This window comes from Taudactylus pleione, unplaced genomic scaffold (genome assembly GCF_031769625.1).
Source record: "Taudactylus pleione unplaced genomic scaffold, aTauple2 ptg000063l, whole genome shotgun sequence".
Lineage (NCBI taxonomy): Eukaryota > Metazoa > Chordata > Amphibia > Anura > Myobatrachidae > Taudactylus > Taudactylus pleione.
In genome coordinates this window covers 5,116,337-5,118,717 of record NW_028284465.1, presented here as the reverse complement: position 1 = coordinate 5,118,717, position 2,381 = coordinate 5,116,337, and positions in this window count along the sequence as shown.

The window sequence follows — 2,381 nt, the reverse complement described above, 5'->3', positions numbered from 1 at the left end:
GTGATTACATACCCCTCTTATACATACTCCTCTTATACATACCCATCTTATACATACTCAATCTGGATAAGCTATTAAAATGATTCATATAATTTCTGTAACCATTCCCTTAAATCCCTATTTTTCCCCATCACACAAATGGGACATTTAAATTTATTCTCTGTGTATAGTTTAACGTTTTGCACTGGAGGAAATTCTTAATTGTTATCAGTAAATGTGATCATTAAATACCACATTCATTAGATACAGGAATTCCGAAGACCTGAATTTCACAAAAAGTGCCTGCCAAGCTCTTCTAGTATAACTGTGGTCTACAGTGTTTTTATCTGGTGATCAGTGGCATAGCAATGGCCCCCGCGTACCACGCAGTGGCTTGGAGATGCCGGCAGGGCCGGATTAATGGGGGGCGTGGGGGCAACCCTGATGATTGGAATGACGACTAAGGAATAAGTGGGGGGACTAGGGGGGGCACATGCCCCAAGTACTCGACTTGGGGGAGCCAAAGAGAGGCTGCCGTGAGGGTCCAGGTAAGTGCCTGCAAGTGTGGCTCTTTGGAGCTGAACATTGGACCTGCAGGCAGCCGCCCACAGCCCTTGGGAGACACAGCAGTGAGCAGTGCCATAATCATTCTCATGTGGCGCCAGTCACGAGCCAATAAGAGCTCACGGACCGGCAGCCAATCAGCAACGGCTGCCAGGCTGCAAGCTCTGATTGGCCTGCGACCGTCACCATAAGAGAATGATGATGGCACTGCTGTGTCTCCCAAGGGCTGCGGGCACCTGTCTGCCAGTGCTGGGAGAGCATGCGGCTCAAATCCTGGGGACTACAAGGTGAGAGGCTTTGGGGGGTGGGGAGATAAATGTGTAAGGGGCATTACTGTAACAATGTGTGAGGGGTATTATTGTGACTTTATGTGTAAGGGATGTTAAGGTGACAATGTGTAAGGGGCCTTACTGTGACATAATGTGTAAGGGGCCTTACTGTGGCATAATGTGTAAGGAGCATTACTGTGACATAATGTGTAAGGGGCATTACTGTGGCATAATGTGTAAGGAGCATTACTGTGACATAATGTGTAAGGGGCATTACTGTGGTATAATGTGTAAGGGGCCTTACTGTGATATAATATGTAAGGAGCATTACTGTGACATAATGTGTAAGGGGCATTACTGTGACATAATGTGTAAGGGGCATTACTGTGATATAATGTGTAAGGGGCATTACTGTGACATAATGTGTAAGGGGCCTTACTGTGACATAATGTGTAAGGGGCATTACTGTGACATAATGTGTAAGGGGCCTTACTGTGACATAATGTGTAAGGGGCCTTACTGTGACATAATGTGTAAGGGGCCTTACTGTGACATAATGTGTAAGGGGCATTACTGTGACATAATGTGTAAGGGGCATTACTGTGACATAATGTGTAAGGGGCATTACTGTGATATAATGTGTAAGGGGCATTACTGTGGTATAATGTGTAAGGGCCATTACTGTGAAATAATGTGTAAGGGGCATTACTGTAGCATAATGTGTAAGGGGCATTACTGTGACATAATGTGTAAGGGGCATTACTGTGATATAATGTGTAAGGGGCATTACTGTGACATAATGTGTAAGGGGCCTTACTGTGACATAATGTGTAAGGGGCCTTACTGTGACATAATGTGTAAGGGGCATTACTGTGACATAATGTGTAAGGGGCATTACTGTGACATAATGTGTAAGGGGCATTACTGTGATATAATGTGTAAGGGGCATTACTGTGACATAATGTGTAAGGGGCCTTACTGTGACATAATGTGTAAGGGGCATTACTGTGACATAATGTGTAAGGGGCCTTACTGTGACATAATGTGTAAGGGGCCTTACTGTGACATAATGTGTAAGGGGCCTTACTGTGACATAATGTGTAAGGGGCATTACTGTGACATAATGTGTAAGGGGCATTACTGTGACATAATGTGTAAGGGGCATTACTGTGATATAATGTGTAAGGGGCATTACTGTGGTATAATGTGTAAGGGCCATTACTGTGAAATAATGTGTAAGGGGCATTACTGTAGCATAATGTGTAAGGGGCATTACTGTGGCATAATGTGTAAGGGGCATTACTGTGATATAATGTGTAAGGGGCATTACTGTGACATAATGTGTAAGGGGCCTTACTGTGACATAATGTGTAAGGGGCATTACTGTGACATAATGTGTAAGGGGCATTACTGTGACATAATGTGTAAGGGGCATTACTGTGACATAATGTGTAAGGGGCCTTACTGTGATATAATGTGTAAGGGGCCTTACTGTGACATAATGTGTAAGGGGCCTTACTGTGACATAATGTGTAAGGGGCATTACTGTGTCATAATGTGTAAGGGGCC